The 24,771-nt window shown below is 37.6% G+C and overlaps 1 long non-coding RNA gene across 1 annotated transcript in view; it reads left to right on the forward strand.

Annotated features, from left to right (window-relative positions):
- The window catches only part of LOC116661167, a 308,158-nt gene that overhangs the window by 212,206 nt on the left and 71,181 nt on the right, over positions 1–24,771 (forward strand). Inside the window, exon 2 of the long non-coding RNA XR_004316947.1 lies at positions 23,832–23,980. This is a non-coding gene — a long non-coding RNA (uncharacterized LOC116661167). The remainder of the gene's footprint in view (positions 1–23,831; positions 23,981–24,771) is intronic.

The following is a 24,771-nucleotide window of genomic DNA, read 5'->3' on the forward strand; positions in this document are numbered from 1 at the left end:
TCATCCAGTTTTTTTTTTTTATGGCCTTTCTTTGCTATTTTTTCTATAAACTTATTAATATCCTTAACAGAAAAAAACCAAAAATGTTTATTTTCATTCAAGCTCCCAAAGTCAGTATGAGGTTGTCTAGATCTGTTGAATTGGTTCTGTTCATAAATTTGTGGTCAAAGTCCAATATATTGTCTCTAGCTGTACTTCTCTTTTACCATTTGCCTGGAAAGAGTCTCCTATCTTTGAAGAATTCATCTCCCACCATCGGTGCTCTAGCTGGCTGAGGTGGCCTGCTCTGAAGTTGACCTCATGTTTACCAATGCATTCTGAGGCGAATGAGTCACTTCATCTGCAGAAGTCATGCAGCTGTGAAATCTCTGTGGGGTTTCCCGGGCCATGGCTGCCAATTCCAAATACCAGAGACACTGTGATGCTGACTTCAGTTCTCACATCCAGATAAGGGGAGGCTGGACACTAGTGACTGGACAGGCCTTCTGTACATATTTATGCAAAGGAGGTGGGAAGGCTTGGCAGGGACTGTTCCACATGCAAATTTTCAAGGAGGCCTGGTGCTGCCCCTCCCGTGTCTTCAGTTTCTTGAGTGTTGCTCAAATAGAAAATGGACAGAGCAGAGCAAGTCTTAAATTTCCATCTTGAAGACCCACTAACATTCTCCTGGGAGCTAAGATATAAACATGGAACATTGATTTCCATCACCACAGGTCTCTCTCTTTTCTTAAAAAAATACCTCCAGGAATAAGATAAACCCCCATCAGTCAGAAAAAGCCCCACCCTTAAGAATCATTGCCATAGAGCCCAAGCTCCTTGAAAGTTGGCATTGTGTTATTCATTGTTGCATAATAATGCCTGGAACTTAGTAGGTGCTTAGTAAATATCTGTTGATCTAATGGATAAATGAGAAACATCTGGTATATTGCAGTTTTAAATGAGTATGTGCCGGATCTGAGCTAAAAGAACATGGTTGGTTTGCCTTTCACACTGCTAGGCTTGGTTTGGGATTTTCTATCATCTGAAGGACAGCCTCTGCTAAAGAAAAGCTTCCTAGCAGAACCAGGCTTCTGTTATGACTGAGATCATCCTTCTGTGTCTAGACATTTTATATGCCGAAGGAGATTGCTTCCTTTGTATGTCTGAGCTGTAAAGCTCACTATCCTGCCTCCAAACTGTTGTAAACGCTTTTAAGAGCAGAGTATGGAATGGTCCCAAAGAGAGCCAGGGCTAGTATGTGTTTGCTTGGAAATTGCAATACTGGTTTTCCAAAACAGACAGATTCACACATTCTCTGTCCCTGAAAATGTTTCCATTTCTGCTTTGATGGGATATATCAGGTCTAACCCCTAAGAAATAAGAGATTTGTGAAGAATAACATGGAAATAAAGGTGAGAATTGCCTTCCAGTGCAGAAGTGTGTGAAGCAGTCTTCACTATTTAAATTTTTTTTTTATTTTATACCATTTTAAAGTTTCCATTTTACTTTCCACTTACTATTATTACAAAATATTGGTTGTATTTCCTGTATTGCACAATATATCCTTGAGCCTCTCTTATACCCAGTAGTTTGTACCTCCTGCTCCTCTACTTCAATATTGACCCTCCCCTCTCCTTATTGGTAACCACTGGTTTGTTCTCTATATCTGTGAGTCTGCTTCTTTTATGTTATATTCACAAGTTTGTTGTATTTTTTGATTTCACTTATAAGCAATATCATATAGTGTTTATCTTTGTCTGACTTATTTCACTTAGCATAATGCCCTCCAAGTCCATCCACATTGCTACAAATGGCAGAATTTCATTCTTTTTTTATGGCTGAATAGTATTTTATTACACACACGCACATACACACATCTCACATCTTCTTTATCCTGTCTGTAATTGGGCACTTAGGTTGTTTCCGTGTCTTGTGTATTTTGAATAGTGCTATGAACACTGAGGAATCTTCACTTTTGAGGTACAGAGTGCCCCATGCTGAAATTCAGTAGCCACACTGAAAATCAGTCAGTTGCATATGGGAATACACCTTTTTCCAAAGAAATCTAATACTTCTCCCAAATTGACTCCAGAAGTGACATAGACTTCTGTTACTTCCTCTTTAAACTTCTCCTTGGTTTATATCCAACTTACAGCTCTGATCCTCAAAAGGAATGTGTTTGTGCAATTAGAAACCCACTAACTACAAAGATAACTGGGGAAACCCACCTTAGTGATAATCCTTTCATGACATGTGATGTTGCTCTCAATTGAAAGAGTCCCTGGAGGTGGAAGTAGGGTGAGATGGACTCAGGACGTGGCGAGTAGCACTCTGTGAGATGTCACTGCCCTGCAGCTTCAGTGTTGGAGAACTTTAAAGCACTGTCAATCTGTGTATCACTTGTAAAATCAAGAACTAGAGAGGCCATTTAAAAATCCATAAACTCTTTTGTTAATAGGAAAGTCAATAGATGAAGAAGTTGATCAAAGAAGTTGGTATGAATATTTTCTTTTTTTTTTTTTCTTGGCACAGATAACAATGTATTTTGTCAACTCTTGGCAAAAGCAGAAACTCATAGAATCACATTTTTCTTTCCTATTCAAGATTCATTTCCTGACACATCTGTTTTCTGACACTGAGATGTGCTCTCTTACACCCTAGGTTAAACTTCATTTGAAAGCAGATGTTTGAGTCCCTTTTTACTAGAAAGGCCTGATTGGATTTCTCAGCCACCCAGAAAAACAGTGGTTGTAGTAGAAAATGGAATTTTTGACCCTATTTGTTTTCTTGTAAGACAAAATGATGCTTCTTGGACATAGGTTTTATTTGTGTCCAGTGAGTCAGTGCAATAGGCTTTCTTACTTGTATTTTGAGAGAAACTAATTCTCAGGCCAGTGTTTAAAAGCATGACAACCACTGGAGATGGTTATATTTCTAATCATTTCCATATTGTAGAGGTAAACAACTAAGGGTTCTTCTCTCTCTCTGTCTCTGTGTCTCTCATTCTCATTGAGTATTCTCTTCATGTTAGGTACTAGTCTATGACCTTACATCAATTAATTCATTTAATCCTCACAACAATCTTTGAGGTGAGTATTCTAAATTTTCTCTTTTTATAGATAACAAAATTGAAGCATTTTGAAGGTTGAAAAACCCTATAAAGTGTTATATAGCAGCTAGTAACAAGGCTGCCTAGGCAGCATGACTCCAGAAATCATGCTCTTAACTGGACACTGTAGAAACTCTTGTAGGTGCAAATCTATTATCAGATATGTGATTTGCAAATATTTCCTCCCAGGCTATAGCTGGCATTTTCAGTCTCCTGTACAATCTTTCAACGAGTAGCAGTTTTTAACTTTGAAGAGGTACAAATTATTTTTTTTCTTTTATGGATTTTGATTTTGGTGTTATATCCAACAAATCTTTGACTAACCAAAGTCACAAAGATATTCTTTTTTCTTCTAGAAGTTGCATAGTTTTAGATTTTAAAATCAGGTCTGTGATCCATTTTGAATTAATTGTTTATATGATGAAAGGTCTTTGTCAAAGTTAATTTTATGTTACTGTTTTGTTGTTCAAGCATTATTTATTGAAAAGACTGTTCATTCTCCACAGAATTGTCTTTGTGCCCTGGTAAAAAGTCATTTGTTCATGTATATATGAACAAACATATTTCTAGGTTCTCTCTTTGGTTCCATTGATTTCTTTGGTCGTTTAGATGCCAATGCTACACTGTCTTTTTTTTTACTATAGCTTATACTAACTCTTGAAATCAGATAGTTTTAGTCCTCTAACTGTGTTCTCTTTCGAAGTTGGTTTGGCTATTCTAGGTCTTTTGGTATTTCAATATGAATTTTAGAATCAACTTTTCTATTTCTACAGAAATGCCTGATAAGATTGCACTGAACCTATCGGTATTTGAGAACTGACATTTTAACAATATTGAGCACTTTAACTTATGAGTAAGATCTCTTGCTGCATTTATTTAGGCCTAGGAAAATTTCCTCTCAGCAGTGTTTTGCAGTTTTCAGTGTTTAGGTCTCATACATCTTTAGTGCAATTCATCTTTAAGTATTTCATATTTTTATGCTGTTGTAGATAGTATTTTTTTTAATTTAAATGTCATCTTGTTCATTGCTAGTGTATAGAAACACAGTTGATTTTTATATTGATCTTGTACCCTTCATTATTCCTAGTTTCCCTTATAAATTGTAGTAGCTTTTTTGTAGATTCTGTTGGATTTTCTACAAAGATGATCATGTTGTATACAAATAAATATAGATGACTAGAAGCCACCAACAATAAACTGGACCTTATTGACATTTAGAGAACACTGTACCCCAAGAGAGCAGAGCACATAGTCTTTTAGAGAACATCTATCAAGAAAGATAATATGCTGGGTGAGCCATCGTATGTCTCAATAAATATAAAAGATTTTGAGTCACACGAAGTGTGCCCTCTGACCACAGTGGAATTAAATTAGAAATTAATAACAAATATGTATAAAAAATTTGTAGATTCATTATTTCTTCCATTTTTTTCTGCCTCTTTTCTCTTACTTCTCTCTGGGGACTCCACTTACATTATATTAGGCTACTTAAAATTGCCCCAAATTCACTGGCAATCTTTTCATTAAAAAAAAAGTTTCTCTGTTTTTCAGATTGGGTAGTTTCCATCACTATGTCTTCAAGTTTCCTAATTTGTTCTTCTATAATGAGTAATCTGCTACTAGTCCTCTCCAGTGTGTATTTTTTCTTCTACATTATAGTTTTCACTTCTAGAAGTTTGAGACTCCTTTTTTTAACTTCCATGTCACTGCTTAATGATTTGAACATAAACAATCAGGTATAATTACTCTGAATGTTTTTATTTGGTAATTCTATCTTTTTTGTCCATTCTCAGTTGGTTTTAATTATTTGATTTTTCTCCCCTCACTATTGGTCATATTTTTTTTCTTCTCTCATTCTTGGTAAACTTTAATTTACACCACATTTTGTGAATTTTACCTTGTTGGTGCTATATATTTTTGTATTTCTGTAAACCTCAAGCTTTGTTACTTGGAAAAATTTGATTTTTTGGTGAGGGAGGGTTGATTTTAAAGTTTGTTCAGTTTGTTCAGAATGGAGCAGCATTGAGACTTGGGCTAACTATTTCTTGCTACAGAGGCAGGACCCTTCTGACTACTCTAATTATGTCCTGTGGAGAAGTTACTCTTCCCAACCCTGTGTGAGCATCAAGTACTGGTCCTTCTAATCCTTTTGGATTCTTTCTCCAGACTTGGTGTCTATCATTCATTTGCAGAATACACAAGTGCATATTACAGATCTCCAGGGCATACAGAATACACAAGTGCATATTACAAATCTCCAGGGCTGTCTATGCAACTGTCTCCCCTCTGGTACTCTGTTCAGTGACTCCAGCCACTTTGTCTCCCTGGGCTCTTTGCAGTATCTCCTCAACATAGGGCTCCCGGGCTCTCTGTACCACATATCACCTAGAAACTGTCTTTAAGATATTGAGCCAGGTTCATCTTGCTTACTTCGTATTTCTTAGGAACCGCTGACCTGTGCTGCCTGGTGTCCAATGTCTTCAAAATCATTATTTCAAATATTTATCTAGTTTTTTTGGATATTTCAGGAAGGAAAGTAAGTCCAGAAATAGAAGTCAAGTAACCTGATTTTAAGAAATAAGAAGAGTGAGTATGTTTTATCTATATCCATTCACTGATAATCATAGCTACTGAATAAGCAAAAGATCTCTGTTCAGTTTTACTTCCTTGAGGCTGTAATCTTTTTAGTCTACTTTCATCCTTCCAAAAGAGTTGGCTCCTTGCTTTCTTCTTTAAAATCTGTAACATTTATTATTTCTTAAATGAACGAGGGGGACAACTTTTATTTGCCTATTAATAAATAGTTAAATCAGTGTCTTTCAAATTTGTTCAGATAGCTAAACAGCCACTTCAGCCGCTTATGGAATGTGATCAAATACTAATACATTTTATCTCATTTTCCTACACTGCAGAATTTTTTTTTTCAAAAAATATAATCATATGAGCACAGGTTTCCACATCTCAATACTATTAATTTAATCATCCATTTATTCATTCAAGGTGTGCTTATTGATCACTTACTGTGATACATGTATGATGCTAGATATGAATTTTCATTACTGTTCATAACTATTATTAATGGTGTATTTGGGTCAGTCAGAATCTGTGCAGAAACTTCTTTTATGGATATTTATCCTATAATAGAATTGTCTTTATGAAACATTCAATGGTACCTTCAGATATATAGGCAATCTAACCTGAATCCTAGTCTCAGATGATTACAGTGTTGAAACGTTAAGGATCTGAAAGGGAACTCTGGAATATCAAGACTGAAGTTTAATACTTCTAAGAATATTACCTGAACAAATAGATATAAACTCAAAGAAGAGTCATTGATCATATTTTTAGCAGTGTGACATTTTGTAATATAATATTTAGTTCTTAGGTATTATATCAACCATCATGCAAATTCAGGAAAAGTTTACAAAATTTCTCTAAAGATGATCATCACTTCAGTTTCATTTTTAGGAATGGTTCCTCTCTAGTTTAAAGAACACTCACAACTGGAAATGAGAATTGATACAGTTTTTCAGAGGGTAATTTCAGCAATCTGAATCCAAAGTCTTAAATAGCTCATATCTTTTGATATGAACTTCTAGGAAATTATCCTAAAAAATTGTCAATTGGTATACAAAGTTGAACTATAAGATCATTCAACACAGTGCTTTTTAGTTTTTTTTTTTAACATGTTTTATTGATTTATATTCATTTTACAATGTTGTGTCAAATTCCAGTGTACAGCACAATTTTTCAGTTGTACATGAACATATATATATTCATTGTCACATTTTTTTCTCTGTGAGCTACCATGAGATCTTGTATATATTTCCCTGTGCTATACAGTATAATCTTGTTTATCTATTCTACATTTGAAATCCCAGTCTGTCCCTTCCCACCTCCTGCCCCCTTGGCAACCACAAGTTTGTATTCTATGTCTATGAGTCTGTTTCTGTTTTGTATTTATGTTTTGTTTGTTGGGTTTTTTTTTTTTTAAGATTCCACATATTAGTGATCTCATATGGTATTTTTCTGTCTCTTTCTGGCTTACTTCACTTAGAATGACATTCTCCAGGGACATCCATGTCGCTGCAAATGGTGTCATGTTTGTCAGTTTTTATGGCTGAATAGTATTCCATTGAAAAAATATACCACATCTTCTTTATCTAGTCATCTGTCAATGGACATTTAGGCTGTTTCCATGTCTTGGCTATTGTAAATAGTGCTGCTATGAACATTGGGGTGTAGGTGTCATTTTGAAGTAGGGTTCCTTCTGGATATATGCCCTGGAGCGGATTCCTGGGTCATATGGTAAGTCTGTTCCTAAACTAACCCTAAACTAACTGTCTCTGCCATTAGTTCTCTTGTTATCAGCTGGCAGATTCTTGTTATGTACCTATAACAATCAAACTTCAAAAAGAGAGGGCCTGGTCGGCTTTATTTACCCTTGTCCTAAATAAAAGGCCCTTGTTGGACCCCATCTCACTCTTGGTACGGACACATGCAGCTGAGAAAGGACCTTTCATGATACAGCAGCCACTTAGACCCTTCTCTGCAAAGGCCAATGGCATAATTAAAAAGAAAGAAAGGGACAATCCGGTATATATTTTCAGAGAGTTCCCATAATTAGAAACTTTTTCCTTGTATTGAGCTGAAATCTGCCTCTTTAAAACTTCTACCCCAATCTTGTTCTGTCCTTTGATATTTTACTGTAACTGTCTTCTCTTTAAATATTTGAGGAGAGGTATTTATTTCCATCTCTTTCAGCCATTCCTCATATGACAGGGTATCTAACCTCTTCCTAACTTGATCCCTCTCTTCTGTGAGGGAGCTGGGGTTCAGTTTGCCAATAAGCTCTTAAAATGTGGCTCCCCAAAGTAAACACTGTAGCCAGATGTGATCTGCCAACCTGTAACTGCAGATTACCTAAGCCTTTCCAGCCGCCAAGTCAGACTCCTGGTTTCTATTGAAATGCTCTCCAGCGAGGTCTCTCTCATCTGACACTCAGACAATGGACTTATTGTAATGTGGATGCAAGAATCTGCATTTGCATCTGTGAGGTTTCTCCAGCTGTATCATCAGGACAGTTGTTGATGTGTGCTAGTTTACAAGTGCTTTCACAGACATTATCTCATTTAGTCCTCCCAGCATGTTGATTTTGGCCCATTGCTGCTGCTTGATCTATAAGATCATTCCCAGTTGCCAGTCTTTCCTATATTCACCGTCAACATTGGAGTTTTCAACTTAAGAACTAAAGTAAGGTGGAATGAATTTCCCCCTATAGCATTAGAGAGTAAAATTGTGTGTCAAGAAGTGCACTAGGCAAGGCAGGATGTACAATGCCAGGGGATGTAGTCACTGTATGGACTGAAATTGCCAAGTTGAGAGACCACAGAATAGGAGCCGGTTAGGGGTGTTTCAGGGCATCCTTGACAGCATATATGTCAATAGAAAAATATTTTCTCCAAAATACACACAAGCATGCTCGTCTCACTATGTACAGACAGTGGCAGTCAAGTGCAGGGACAGGGCTTTCCTTAGAGGTTTGTAAAGTCAAGGGTCAGATACAATCCATGACATTTGACCAAACTCGTTTACTTCTTGCACCTTCGTACTTTCACTTTAAGTTCTGCCCTCACATCTTGATTCTTTCTCACCGTGGAAATACGGAAGTTCTGCGGTTCAGGAGGTGCCCTCGAATCATTGGGCCGCTGCCTGATCTGCATGATTCGCTGGAGAGTCACCGTTGGTAGCATTGCTCACTCGGTGGTTACCGTCATCTCCACCTCATTCCATCGCCTCTACTTTCTATATAAGGAGAGTACTCTGTCTTCTTTGTTTTCCTGCCACATTTTCACTGTCTTACATCATAGATGAAATGTACTTTTGTTTTTTTTCCCCTCCTTATAATAGTCTGAATATTATCCAGCTATAGAATATAGATATAGATCTATTATTTATTAAAATGAGTTGCCAAGTATCCAGTTTTGAACAGACCATTCTCATGTTGACAGTCCTGATACCTAAAAAAAATACTAAATTTAAATCAGTTAAGTTGCTTGATATTTAATGTCCATCTGTGTATAAAGCAACACAGCCTAATGTCAAATTGAAGCAAAAGTGCTGCTGGATTCCAAAAACTTTTCATAAATGTATTTTTGGGTTTGATCTGTAGATTTTTTAAATCAAGTGTATCTGTTATTCTTACAGAAATCATTTGGAAGCCTGCGTAGATCCTTATAATGTAAATGAGATTATGTGTTGGGTAAGACAGTCTCATAGGTAACTGTATGTTTGTGTATGACTGTCTGTGTCTCCAAGGGGTTTGTGTGTCTGTGTGTGGGTATATATGTATACATAGAGAGGACAGAGCATGAGGAAAAGCCATATTCCTGTCAGTTCTCCGCCTCCATTTTATCAGTTCAATACTGATAAATCCCAACACAAACAGAAAGAATATGAAGAACTTATTGTTACTGGTAACAAAATATCTGGAAAAAGATGAGGACATCAATACAAAAGCCCTTTCTTACCAATTCCTCATTCCCACAGTTGCCAGTTGGGTATGGCTTGCTAATAGTTTTAGCAAATTTCATGAGTACATAACAAAGTAAAGTTTTTAGAAGTTGAAAACCAGTTGCTGTGAGTCTGCTGAAATGGTTTATTTTATAGCTGTTTCCACTCTCAGGAACTGACACAGACGTTTAGTCCAACCACTGCACACTCGCTTGCTTCATCAGCAACATTCCTTTTCGCATGGGTAGATCCCTGCTCTGTATGCCAGGCAATAGGCATACTTTATCTTCCTTATACCACATAACTACTCTTTACAGTAGATAGTTTTACCTCCACTTGATAGGTGTAGAAAGGCAACTTCACAGTTAAGCCATTAGCTATTGGCCGTGGAACTTGGAAGTGATAGGACCATGACTCCAATTCCGTTTCACTGCCTAGGCCATCTTTCCCACTCCAGTACTGCTTCCCCAGTCTCTCTAGGATTCTTCCTTTCTATTCTGTTTATCCTGTGACTCATAAACTTGATGACCTGATCTATATGTTGCTTCCTGATAACTACTTTAATACAATACAGCATTTAATGATCAGTCTTTCCAGTAAAATGAAAGAGTTACAAGCAAAGTATGTGTTCCAGCTCTTCTTCCTCTGAGGCCAGAGAACTAGTCAATTCTGCTTCTGTTTCAGAGAAAGCTCTCAAATAACCAGTTGGCTTTCTTGTTATTTGTTCATATCTCCACAAGAGAGCAAACCCATGCCTATATCAAGTTTGTTGATCCTGTGTCAGAGGTAACACCTCTGCCTGGTGTTCCGAAAGTATTACACCTTCAGATGCTTCATGTTTATGTGCTATCTAGAAAGTCAGCATTAAGAGAACCACAAGGCCCTCCCTAGGGTCCTGTCTGAGGAGAATTGAGAAATAATGGTTCTGTCTGGGTAGCTGGAGGCTTTTGTTTAAGCTTCTGTAACAACCTGAAGAGGAACTAGCCTCATTTATAGCTTGGTGGTACTGTTCATGGATAAGATGCCTGTTGCATTTGAATTTAACCTGAAGCGGTTGTACCGTGATGCTGATGAAACATTGAACAAGACGAGTCTCCTGGACAGCACTGGGTTTACGATGCTTTGGTAAACAGATATTAGTTTGGTCACTTGTTGCCATTTTTCTTCACCCAGGCAAAATCTTCATGCCAACTTCAGCTCTGTATCCATTTGCAGCTTTTTTTGAAGTTGAATTGCAGCTTTTTATATTATCTAATACAGCATACTTTACCTGAGAAAGTAAGTTTACAACTTAACCTCACCTTACAACTCTTCAGGACTGTCTCTGCATCCTTGAGATTAGTCATACCCTTTTATTCTCCAACCCAACAACTTATTTTTGTTCAAAAGTAGAATTGGGTAGAACAATATTTGAAATAAAGATCATCTTTCCTTAGACGGTCTTATCAAACAGTAATGCCTATTTCTCCGCTAAAGATTTTATCTTCTTAGAGGTTCAAATTCAGGAAAGTCTAACATTTGCTGCTATTTGCACTTTGATTTACACATTCTTTCAGCAGCTATTTACTGGGCCCAGGCTCTCTGTGGGGGACTATGCCAGTTACCAGTAATACCCAGCTGAGAGCAACCATAACTGCCCTGGCCTTCAACCAGTGGCTTTCAAGATAGAAATCAGATTTTAAAACAAATATTGCAAATTTCTTTTCTTCCCCTAGACTTTGATATAGGTTGGCTAATTTTTACTTCATCTGATTTAATAAAAACTTGTAAATGCCTTTACAGTTGAAACACCTTTTTTATAAACAAAGGGAAAACAGAATTGAAGTAACTTATTTTGTCTATCTGAAAATAATTTGTACTCCTGGAATTATTTTTTGTACTCCTAGAATTTATTGAAAACATTTATAAATCAGATGATCTACATTAACTGTAACAAGTTTGGGGTGAAACAATGGACAAAGCAATGAAATTCATTTTAAAACATATTATTTAAAGGCCTGTTCATCAAAAGCAAATTCTTGAGTGTTTCTTAAGGGAGGCTGTTTGAAAGAAACCCTGACTCATCACTGAAATACTTGTAGGAAGATAAAATGATTGGGCTAATTCCATTGTAAAGGTAGATACTTGGATAAGGAGATAACTTAAAATTTACTTTATGGTGAGATAATAGAACAAGAATATATTGGTTTGTGCCTTTGATTTCAGACACAGAGCTCCTAAAACCTTTGTAAATTCCTAAGTGATGAGAGCACTAGGAGCACCTTTTGTTCGAACAAGGGGACTCTGGGTGGGCTCTTGGATGACTCCTGGATGGGACCTGGAATTTTCAGCCCTTCCCCACCCCCATCCACCTTCACCGCCTTTTCGAGAGCGGGGAAGAGGGCTGGAAATGGAGTTAGTAACTTATCAAGCCCAAGTGAGGGAGCCTTTATAAAATCCCAAAAGTTTGGGTTCAGGAACTTCTAGGTTGGTGAACACATCCACTTACTGGGAGGGTGATGCACCCCAACTCCACAGGGACAGAAGTTCATGCACCCAGGCCTCTCCTAGACATAGCCTCATGTATCTCTTCATCTCTATCCTTTATTATATGCTTTACTAGGCTGGTAAATATAAGTATTTCCCCGAATTCTGTGAGCTGCTCTAGCAAACTGACCAAACTTGAGGAGGGATGTGGGAACCACTGATTTGTAACGAAATCAGGTGGAAGTTGTGGGTAACTTAGGGACCTACTGCTTGCAATTGACATCTGAAGTTGGGGGCAGTCTCCTGGACTGAGTGCTTAACTGTGGGATCCGATGCTGTCTCCTAGCATTTAGTATCAGAACTGAGTTAAAATTGTAGGATATCCAGCTGGTGTCACAGAATTGCTTCAGGTGGGAAAACCCCATACATCTGGCATCAGAAGTGTTGTGAGTGTAGTAGTAGCGTAAGAATGAAAGAAACATGGGAGGAAAAACTGGGAGTTTTCTAACTCACGTGTTAAATTACTGAGCATGCAATAACATGTTATCATACACAATATGAGTCTAGCAAGTTTCTATTAAACATACTGGAAGTCAACAGCTCTGGAGCATTTTAAAGAGTCAGACTACATTAGAAATATTTTAAGTCTATTTCAGTCCTTTTAGGGAAAATTGATTATATCTTCTATTTATAAGTTCAGCTTCTAGCACTGATTTACCCAAGCTGCACAGATTCTTAGAAGACACTATTTTAGTTTAATTCAGTTTTATGCCACCCAAAAAGCAAGGAGAGATAGGTTCCTAGTGAACATAAGAGCCAATGGAAGCAAACTGAAGATCTAAACTAGTGGAATCTTAATGCCAGGTGTGTTTTCAATATTTTGTCTCTATATCCACACAGACTTTGGAAAAAAATCCTTTTGTTCACCATTATCAAAAATATATGGCTAAGTGATTCCACTGACTCAGACATAGAGATGCATTACCTACTCTAGGAAGTTAGCAGAGGAGGATGGAAACAGTGAATAAGCTTTGATTTTGGGTCCAATCTCAAAAGTGTCTTAGTTCCCAGGCATGGTTTAGTTTTTATAAGCACCCATAAAATCCTAAGAATACCTCAAAAAGTATCCTTTTTGACACTCTGACACTGTCTATCATTTCATAGCTTATAAGAGAAAAAGTAAAGATCCAGGTATCTAGAGACATTTTTATATTTGCCATTACAAAAACTTCATATAATCCTATAAAATTGAAGAATATTTTAAAGCTTAGTAAACAGGTTGTAACTAACATTTTGGCCATAAATTTTCTTGTTACAGTTCAAAATTGAGTCTACTTTTACTCTTGGTATTCCAACACAGGTCAAACATGGTCTTTTGGGAAAAAATCTTAATCTATCTAAGAAACTCAGTTCAAAGGGCATGCACATTTCACAATGTATACAAATATTGAATCATTATTTTGTATACTTGAAACTAAGATGATATTATATGTCAATTATACCTCATTTGAAAAAAAAGAAACTCAGAGGAAAATGATTTAGGTATTTTATGCATTTTATTAAGACATATCTTTGTCTTGGCTGGGTAATTGTCTTTGTGATATTCTTTTCTGGATAGAAACAACAAAACAGTAGGGATGATAGCAACTGATTACTTACTCAGAAATCTCCTATTGAACACTGATTTCATATAAGGGCTCTACCAGGCTTTGTGAATATAAAAATTCTCTTCTGCCCTCAGGTCATTTGTTCTGTAAAATACTTCATCCATTGATTTCTTCATTCACAGGACAAGTCTTCACTAAGCATCTACTAAATATAAGGCACTATGCTCAGAGCCAAGGATGTACTAATGAGTCAAACAGGCCTCATTCTTACCTTCATGGAGTGTATAGTCCAGTGGAGAACAGAAACATTCGTCAAATTATTGACCAGGTGCATGCAGACTCATCACATAGAATCTAAAAGTGCAATGAAGAGAAGTATATGGTCCCATAAATGTGCAAAAATGGGGGATAGGATTTAGTCAAAAAAAATCAGAGAATTGTTAATTAAATTGAAATCTAAAGAGTGGATAGAAGTGAGTAGGAGTGCCCAGGGAAATAGAAAATGTCACATTCTTAACAGAAAGTGGCACATTCCTAGGGTAATGGATTGACTTGTCTCCCCCTAGAATATATGTTGAAGTCTTAACCCCAATATGTCAGAATGTGATTGTACTTGGAAATATAGTCATTGCCAGTGAAATTAATTAAAATAAGATGAGGTCATACTAGAGAAGGGTATACCATAATCCAATACGATTGGTGTCCTTATAAGTAGAGAAGATACAGAGAGGGAAGATGGCCATTTGAACCAGGGATTAACATTATGTTGCTATAAGCCAAGGGTTATATAGGGCTACAGAAGGAAGATGAAAAAGGAAGTATCCTTCCTTAGAGCCTCTCGAGGGAGCATAGCCCTGCCAACACCTTGACTTCAGACTTCTAACCTCCAGAATTGTGAGACAATAACTTTATGTTGTTTTAAGCCACCTAGTTTGTGGGTCTTTGTTACAAAAGCCCCAGGAAACTAATACAACCAGCAACTATAGAAGTCCTGTGGCAATGAAAAACATTATGAATTCAAAAGACCAGAAGACATCCAGGGTGGTTAGATTGTACTGTATAGGAGAGGTAGGGTTGCTGGATAAAATATAGGTCAACTGATTTGAATTTTAGATAAACAACAAATAGTTTTTTTCATATAAGTGCATCCCAGATTACATAAAAATCTGCTAAAATTAATTATTTGTCTGAATTTCAAATTCTACTGGGCATCCTATAGTTTCATTTGCTAAATTTTACAATCCTATAGAGAGGGCACATGGCGGAAGGTGATGGGAAAGGTGTACGGAGAGGCCACTGCATGCCAGAAGGAAGTGAATTGAGTTTGTGGGAGATGAGGAAATGGTGACAGCAGGTTAGGCAACCCTGCAGCAATTAAGCTGTAAAAGGTCTAAGAGAGATGCTGGGTAGGAATGGTGGAATGAAGGATTGAGTGAGGATACATATTTTTGTGTTTTAAGGCAGGATGGTAGAAAGGTTTCAGTGTGCAGTGTTTTCTATATTTACTATTAAGGAAATCTTTGATGTTTGGGATTTCTTATCTGGTAGTCTCTATCTTCTCCTTAAACCAAGAGGCAAGTTTATATGCTAAATACCAAAAGGAATGAGACTGTTTTTCAGAGAGCTGAAAGAAGAGGAGAAGTTTTAATTAGTCCTTGTGGATTGGATTGAACAATCGAAGAAAATGTCCAGGCAGTATTAGTGTCTCATGTGAGTCTTAATCTCAACAATTTCATAATAATGTAAGTGCTATTTTTGTTCAATGGAAAAAGTTTACATGGGAGTATGGAAGAGGAAGTAGTTAATTGGAGTGGAAGAGAAAAGAGCCCAGGCAGGTGTATAAAAGGAGAAAGCAACTGTGCTGAGCTGACCTTGAGGAATAGGTAGGATTTTCCTGGTATATAGAAGGTGGGGATAGAAATATTTTGCTTTGTGTATAGAGAAATGGAGGCAGGAAGGGAAAAGATCTATTATTTAGTCCTCATTGTGCCTATGAGCTTAGATTCTTGCTTTGAGGGAGAAGAGAAAATATGATAGATATTCCAGAAACTCACAGGAGGGAAAAATTGCTGAAAGTTGCAATAATTGGAAAGGCTTCTGAGAAGAGAGGCTGGACTTCAAAGGAGGAAAGGCTAAGCCTTCTTGAGTGGCAGAGTAGTAGAAAGAGTGGCTTAAGACATGATACCTGTATAACCTGGTTTTATCTTCCAGACCTTATTTTTAGATGCCTTAATCATTTTTTTACAAATTGGATTTATGTGTCTACAAAATGTCTATATTCACGTTATTTTCCTGCCTGTGTAAGTATTTGAAATTACTAATTTTATTACAGAGGCTACCATATTGTTTCTGCCTTCTATTTTGCCAGGGACTTTCTTGTCCTTGGATATAGAAGGATTTCAGAGAGCCACTCACCTAGAAAATATGTATGGAATGTAAAGTGGGTAAGTAGTGCTGTGAGTCTTCAATATCGAAGGTGGTACAAGGTGCTGTAGGATTAAGTGCCAAGTGGTCTGGCTAAGCATGACTGCATGGGAGAGATTAGAGGCAGAATGAGCACTGTGGCTGGAACCACCGAGGATGGCACAGTGAGAGGGCTGGAGTCAGCTGTGGTCTCAGCCTGAAGGAGACTAATTTATATCCAGGGTTTTATTACACTATTTCCAGGATTTCATTAACCCAAATTTACAGTTTTATGAATACCACAGCAAAACTCCTTTGTGTACACCTTAAATATGTGATGGAGATACCCTCATCCAGGATCACTCACTGAGTAATATTTAAGAATATCCCAGAATATGAGAAGCATCACTTGGTGTTTTTTTTTTTTTTTAACAGATTTGTAGTTTCATAAGGGTTATTGGAGCCCTTTTTAACTTTTTTGGTATATTACTTAATTAGTAATTTAAAAGAGTATCCTTTATTCTGAGATTTTGACCTTTCTCCCTTTTTTGTTGTTAAAAGGTCCTTATTTTATGAAATGGTGGTGATTAGTTCTGGTAGGTTTTTGAGATTTCATTTTCTTGTTTCTAATGAACATGCTTGCCAGGAATTGTTTTTAATGTTACTAGATCCATGAAAACTCCAGTTGTGATCATGTTACAAAGGGTTGTATATTGCTGCCCCTGGGACCAAAGTCAAGGCTGTTTCAGACTGTTGTCAGCACACGTCATAGTGAGGGTAGTGTGTTGGCACCCTGCACCTGGCTCTGGCTTAGGGAAACCTCTTTGCTTGTGATTTGGATGCAAGACCATCTAGATTAATAAAATCTGGTCAAAAGCAACCAAGTTGCTTTTGCTCCAAAACCCAAGTTGCTCCATTGCTGGCAGGAGTCATAAGTCCTTCCCTTGGAGAGGTCTGGGTGCCAGATGTAAAGCCAAAACATGCATTCACCTCCTCCTGCAGGGAAACGCATTCACCTCCTCCTGCAGGGAAACAAAACAAAACAATAACAACCACCTACGACCACTAGCATCAGTAGCTCTGCCAGACACATTATGTCTCACTTTTCCATTCTCAGGAAATTAGTGGTAAGATTTTTATCAGAGTAACTAACTCCTTTATCACCTGGGTGTAGATACTACTTTGGGTTTTCTTAATTGAGATGGCAGGAGTCCTGGGCACTGACCCAGTGGGGCTCCCCTGGAAGATCTGAGGAGGAGATCTTGCTTTCCTCCACTGTTGGCCACTTGGACTTTAAAACTGATGGGGAAAAAATTCTCTGCTGGATTTAGGAGATGAAGCTACATTGTCCAGATACAGCTAACAAAATTAGCCCAGAACAGTCTTGGCTGAAATTGATGGACAATAAGAAATCTTTCATTATAACCAAGATTGAAGGAATCTGATTCTTACCACTGCATTATTACTCTTGAGTTTTTCTTAACTCAGGACTGTGGTGTAGCTGGATTCTAACATAGGGTGTGTATGAATGGGGGGGATTGGAGAAGATGGGGTGGGGCTATTGACTGCATAGATGAGCAAGTATGTAAAAATGGGCGGCCCTTTGATTACCCTCTCTTCATGTCTCATGGTCTTGTTTTTGCCCGTTTTCCTCTACTATCTTTTCATCATAGCCTTAGCAACTGTCACGTCAACATACCAACACACCATCTTTAAAAACACATTGAAGGCTATGCTGAGCAAGAGCTTTGTTATACTTCTGGAACTGGACCTATGTTTTCCTAGTTTTCTTTCAAACTTCTGGCTTTATAACAAATGTGACTGGATTCTGGCTTAATCTATAGCCTTTAAAAAATCTTCTTTCCTGAAGAAATAGGAAGTAAGCCCTTCTCTGCATCAATAATTTCTTTTGCCCAAAAATGTCTACAGCGTAATAAACACATTCACAATTATTTACTCATCTTCAGCTAATTAATGATGACTTGTAATAATCATCGACGTTTATTTGGCTCTTACTATGGATTAAACATTGTGGTAAGCCTGTCCTCATGTACGTTGTCAGTTGGCATAGGGCTCAAATACCTAAAATGGGGCAGAATAAGAAAGAAAATATGGGCTAAGTTAAGTCTTACAGACAGTTCAGTTAGGGGCTGTGGGAATAGATACATTGGCTTTGGATTTTGATTCACTCACTTGTTAGCTTGGCAAGTTTAAGCTCTCCTAGTCTTGATTTTTTTATTGTCGGTTAAGGAAAGTATGACCTATACTGGAGAGTGGCAGTGAGAATCTAAGAGCATTTATGGAGATATTCACACATAGTAAGGCTCAAAACCTGGGGTCTCTAAATACCATTATAAGTGAGGCCAGGAGAAGTGAGGTAGAAGGGGTTCACTGAACATGAGGGAGAAAGGAAGAAACAGAAGTGGTGAGAAGTCACCCTTTGAGTGAAGCATGATATTTATATGAGAGTAGAAGAGGAGAAAGCCTCACTGACTGGAGTATATACTGAGTCAGAGAGGGGGAAACTGGTTTATTGAGAGCCAGTGATGAGTCTGGCACTGGGCAAAGGACTTTATGTATATTATCTTTCATTGTCACTGCAAGTCAGCAACCAGGGGACTAAGAGCTCTATTTTTTTAGGTGAGAAGTTGAAGCTGAAGAACTTGAAATACATTTCCAGATGACACAGGCCATGTCAGGTGGCTTCTGGATTGGAGCCCCCTCTCTCAGGTTCCCAAGTTCAGGTGCTTTCTACCTCAATGGGATGATGCTGTGGTCATTAACTTGCACTATGGGGCCACACTTTTGCAGTGCATTCGGCCCATTCTAGTTTTGGTCCTCAGAGTGCAGGTGTTGGGGTGGTGTTGGGATGAGATGTGGTGTCAGGGTGGAACTCAGCTTGGCCTGAAGGTGTTCCAACTGAATACTCTTCCAGCCACCATCATTCTGCAGGGGAAGGCAAGGGAGCAAGCAGCACAGTGACCCTCCTCTCTTCAGGGTCCTGCCTGTGCCCAGGCTGGGGGCTTGCCCATTCTTGTTCCATAGCACTGTGGTGTCTGTCAGCAAACTTGAGGGAAAGCGTGAGCTTCTAGGCCTGTCACTAATGCCTTCACTTGTCCTGTCTCCCAGAAAATCATGGGCTCCTTGTGGAAGCAAATGAAGTCTGACAAAAAATGTAAGACATTTGTCAATGGAAGAAAGAAGCAAATATTTATCAAGCATTGTACGCTATGTGAAATTCACGTATGACATATGTGGTCTCATGGAAGCCTCATTACCAGCTTGGGAGCTGCACATTATCACTGTTTGTGTGATATCAAACAGCTTTCTCGAAGTCACATGAATAAGAAGTTTCAGAACTGTGATTTATACCTAGGATGACTTAATAGCAAAGATTCACCTGGTGTAAAAATATGAGGGTTTAAATAAAAATGTGTATGTGCTTAGAAACTACAGATAATCTGGATAACTTACAGTAAATCGTATTCTTCATTTTCTATCCATGAATTGATGGTCTTTTATTTCTTTTTATGGTATTCCTGGAGGAGAAAAAAATATCACAAAGGATTTTTTTCAAATAAATTTTCATCTTTTCATCTCAAAGAACAAAACTTTTGGTGGAACTTGGTGATGTTTTATAGATTGGATTTGGCTTCTTTTTGCAGTGCAAATGGTGTCTGTTGATTGATGAAAAACTATACCTGAGAATGAGCTATGCCCTATAAAGGCTCCAAAATTCTTTGGAAAAGGAGAGATAGAAAGCATTGTGTCTTCTAAGTCTAAGGAAACTTGGGATGAATCTGCAGACTTAAGGATGTAAAGGTGATTCACATCTTACGTGTGCCTTTATCTGCTTCATACAGCTGTTCAAAATATAGTTGTTTAAATACATCTATCTATCTATCTATATCTCTATGCTTCTAGCATATTGTCACATTGCTTATAATTTACTTTCAAACACTTCATCATTGGCATTGTGACATATATAATGGTTAGTTTCAATCTGCTCCCTGTGGTGGTTAGTGGTCCTTGTTGGAAATGCACATTCCATGGTATATTTTCCCCTAAGGCTGTCGTAACAAATCGCCACACACAGGCTTAAACAACAGAAAATTATTCTCTCACAGCTCTGGAAGCTAGACATCCAAAATTGAGACATCAGCAAGGCTAATTTTTTCTGGAGGCTTTGAGAGAGTTTATTCCATTCCTATCTGCTGGTGACTGCCAGCAATCCTTGATGTTCTTTGGCTTCTAAGATGCATCAATCCAGTCTCTGCCTCAGTCTTCAGAAACTGTTCCTTTGTATGTGTCTGTGTCCAAATTTTCCTCTTCTTATAAGGATACCAGTTCTTATAAGTAGGCTGTAATCCAATATGATGCAGTCTTGTCTCAATTACATCTGCAGAGGTCCTATTTCCAAATAAAGTTGCATCCACAAATTCCTGGTGGATGTGAATTTGGGGGGACACACTTTAACCCAGTACATGGCTTATTAGTGGGCAGATATTAGAAAGTCCTGCTCCAGAGTTAGCTATTGCAAGAAATTCAGCTGCCTAATGAATGTCAAGAGTGTGTAAAGTGGCATAGCAAACATTAGAAATAGGTTTTCCTTCATGAAATTAGTGGTGTTTGGATATGTGGATTGACTAGAAATACTAAAGAAACAATCCTCATCCCTGCATGAATGAGGCATAAAAATGTAGAAAGTCATGTAGTCTGTGCCCTTCTGCATGGTACCTGAGGCTTATATCTGACGTCTCCAGTTAGCTTGCTGATTCCAAGTGCTTGTTTGCCTGAATTTAGCTAAATCCTGCCTCTAAAATGCTGTTGCATTTGCTTGGGAGAACTTTTCATACAGGATGTGGTCCAAGCACCTTAAAGTTTAGAAAGATGGAACTATATAGAGCTTACATTACCAGTTGTATGATACTTTTCGCAGCTGCTTGATGATAAATGTTTGTATAGCAGAATTCAGCTTGAGACTTCCTATCCTACATGGTAGCAGGGTTGTAGGAAGGAGGCCAAGAATACTCACATACCTCTTACTATAGGAGATACCTACCAAAAAGAACCTAATGATTAGGAACACTGAAACTAACTTAGGTTAATTCACAGCTCGTATCCACCAACATTTGCCCATAATTGCAAAACTTCTAGTCTCCCCTGGGCCACCATTCTTACCCTCTTTTTAAAAATAATTTTTATTAAAGTATATATAGCTGATTTACAATACTATATTATTTTCAAGTAGACAATCTTTATTAAGCAATGTAACTCAGCATTTAGGTAATTATCCCAAGATTAGAAACTTTATAGCACTGAAGATATTCAATATTCAATGGATTTGGCAGAACTTGAAGTCTTCACCTGGGACTTTCCCATGTCCTTTGCCATGCCCAACACTGGCAAACTGGCTCCTGTGTCTTGGGCTGACTCAGTATCTCTGGAATTCCCTCCTTCAGTGCATTCCATGGGAGTCTCCGTTTGGTGCCATTTAGTACGTGGTGCCAGGCATCTGTTGACTTGGCTGGGGTTTAATCTGAATCTTTGTTGTTTGACTGGGATTTGTATTTCTGGGAGGATTATTAATCATAAATCAGCAGCTCTGCTGAACAGTATGTGTGGTTGTTGACAGTGAGAGTTGAAGTTTTGTTACTATTGGAAATCTGATTTTTAAAAAATCTTCCAAAGCACATGTCATCTGAATTTTCAGAAGTAATTTTTTTGGAAAAGAAAAGATCTACTGTATGGTCCCCTCATGCTATTTTTCCTTCATGCAATTCAACAAACAAGCAAACATGCAAACAAAGTAATGGACCAGTGGTGTTTCTCCTAGGTTGAGGTCCAGACCATTGATCCCTATTGACCTGTGCTTCAGTAGGGAAGTTGTGGCCGGGGCAAGCGTGGTTCACAAAAGAAATGAAACAGCTGAGTGGACTGTGGGAGGAAACAACCTGCCCAGGAGGATCTGTTCTTCTCTTACTACCCTAATCTCTTCGTCCTCATTCATCCTAATGAAAGGATGCTGGAGGAGAGAACTGCAGGGATAGGAAACTCTCAAGAGAAGACAATTCTAAATATAAAATCAAAATGTGAAATTAGTTCTCAAAAGTGATAGTTCCTTGTTTGTGCCATGTAAGTTCTGTGTGTATGTATGAATATGCCAATGTGCGTCACGCTCCCCAAGAGTAAATACGCCCAGACTTAGGGATTACGTCACTTGATCAATACCAATGATAAATCAGTCACCACAATGCTTGTGGAAGTGTCGGGGGCTGGATGTAGGGAAACGTGGACCCAAGTAACAACGGTGATGGCGAAGGCCGTTTTAAGAGTTGATGCTGTCAGATTAATTTACCTTTCATGTTTAGGTAGCTAATAGTATTTTAAGGGAGTTTTCAAGTTGAGCATAATTCTCATTATTTCACAGGCCACACCTTTGGAACAGGTACCTGATTTCCTATTTATAGAAGCTTCTTTCTCTGTCCCTCCCATAAAAAGTGCCAAGAAGACTAATCATTAACTGCTGAAAACTTTCTCCCTGGATGGCAGTTCATTCCTTTCAATATAAAATCTAAGGCAATAGATGCATTCCTTCCTTTATTCCCTTCTGAAAATTTTGTTGGTGATTCAGTATGTGAACCTGATGGCTCATTTGCTGAGTCATTTAGTAAACATTGAATGAAAATCTATGGGGCAACAAATATGAACATAAATAAATGGGCAAGGAAAAGAAAAATGAACAGGGATTAAAAGAGCTGCCACTGATGTTTACTGACTGCCTCCTGTAGCCCGGCACTCATTTTTAAAAAAATATTTTTTATGATTAAAAATGTGCATAGAACAGTCAAATCATTCCTCAAGGCTTGTAATGCAAAACACCAGCCCATCTTACCCAGCCCATCTCAACTCTTAGCTCCTGAAGGGAAGCACTTTTAATCCTTTAATCTTCTGGTATTTGCCTCCATAGTTTTACATAGTATGTTATGCTGCTGTTTATTTACTTGCCATTTTAGATATTACCTGTGAACATTCTACAACAGAAGGCAATGGTTTAACTTGCTTAAATACCTCCTCTTGCCCCAAACACATACCTCTACTTTGTTTTTATAATCTTATTTAAATCATAATTTTTGGTCAGATTAGTAGTCAGTCTGTACAAAAAATATTGCTATGTTTACATAAACATTGTTCACGGTTAAGCCTGGCTATGTACCGAAGGGAAGGTACCCAAGGTTTCACTGCTTCTTACAAAGATTTGCAATCAGTGTTCTTGTTTTCATCCCACTAACACCCACTTCCAAAGTGCCTTCTGCCTCCTGAGATGCTGAAGTGCAAACAAGCCTTCTTAGTGACTTTATTCACTGAAGGGTTTCTGCATTGCTGATCTGGTAATGGTTACCACAAATCAGTCCATTGCTCTCCATACATATATATATATATATATTTTTTTTGTCTTCTCTCTTTTCCCTTGCTTTCTTTGCCCTTAGCAGTTTAAGAAGTTTTTGTTTATTTACTGAAATTTTAATGTGTTCCTGGAGCAAAGCATATAGGTTTCAATTTGCTACATTTAATCAAAGTTTCAAATACTCTTTTAAAAGTCTAGCTTATAATTCTACATGCCATTCATTATTAACCTCATTTTACAGATGAATAAAGCGAGGACAGGAGAAGTTAAATAATTTGCCCAAGGTTGTACTAATAGTAAGTGGTAATTCCACTCATTAATAAAAATCTTGTTCTTCTCTTTCCAGCACACTGCCTTTTATTGTGAGACACATTTCCTGTTTTAAGGAGTTCACAGTTTTTGTGGGGAGATAAGACAAATGCCCAGACATCAGAATACACTGCGTTAAATGTCAAGACCGAGAAAAATGGCCTAACGTGCGATGGGAATTCAGAGGTGAGAGACGTTTTCCTGCCCATTTCTCTGTGTCTAGAACACCATTTGAAACTGAGGTGTATGTCTTGTAGTACTTGCAGGGACATTTCTTCATATAGACATCTTATTTTGATGGAATTTAACCTCTGTTCTTTAGCCATTAGGGATGCCATGAAGTCTTTGGAGTAGACAGCTAATTTGTATTTTCACATAATGACTGTTCCTGAGATTAAAAGAATAAGGCAGGATTATGCTTAGTGAAATAAGTCAGACAGAGAAACAAATACTGTATGATGTCACTTATATGTGGAATCTAAAAAATACAATAAACTAGCAAATATAATAAAAAAAGAAGCAGACTTAACAGATACAGAGAACAAACTAGTGGTTACCAATGGGAAGGAGGGGCAGCAATATAGAAGTGGGTAAGTGGGAGGTACAAACTACTGGGTGTACGAGAGGCTCAAGGAGGTATTGTATAACACAGAGAATATAGTCAATATTTTGTAATAACTGTAAATGGAGCATAACTTTAAAAAAAGTATTTAAAATGGCAGATTTTTTCCCTCTCTTACATAGTTTTTTTTTGTTTTTTTTTAAATCAAGGTATAGTCAGTAAAATATGTCAATTTCTGGTTTACAGCATAATGTCCCAGTCATGCAAATATATACATGTATTAAAAGGCAGATTTTTGACTCACTAAATATCTGATCTACTTAACATTAAATACATTCAAGAGAGAATTTTTGTGTCTATTTTTGCCACTGATGGTGACCAATCCTTTCTTTTTTAAAGATTTTCTTTCTTCTTC

This window comes from Camelus ferus, chromosome 3, assembly GCF_009834535.1.
Source record: "Camelus ferus isolate YT-003-E chromosome 3, BCGSAC_Cfer_1.0, whole genome shotgun sequence".
Taxonomy (NCBI): Eukaryota; Metazoa; Chordata; class Mammalia; order Artiodactyla; family Camelidae; genus Camelus; species Camelus ferus.